Below are 243 nucleotides of genomic sequence, written 5' to 3'. Positions count from 1 at the left end.
CCCCGAGGATCCCTCAGCCAAACCCCCCCGAGGATCCCTCAGCCCCTCCCCTTACCTGAGGTGTAAAGACGTATTTGTAAAGCTTGAAATGGCGGAAATACGTCCTCAGAACATAATCCGAGATGTGTAGAAGCTGCTGCTGTGTGAAGACGGCCACGCTGAATGGAGGTCTCTGCAATACAACAAGAGGTTGTCACCGTAAGCCCCGCGTCACCCTCGCCGGTCTCAGTGTGCCCCGCGTCA

Source organism: Nanorana parkeri, unplaced genomic scaffold (genome assembly GCF_000935625.1).
Source record: "Nanorana parkeri isolate BGI_ZX_2015 unplaced genomic scaffold, ASM93562v1 scaffold4491, whole genome shotgun sequence".
NCBI lineage: Eukaryota > Metazoa > Chordata > Amphibia > Anura > Dicroglossidae > Nanorana > Nanorana parkeri.
Note: the sequence above shows the minus strand (reverse complement) of the source record.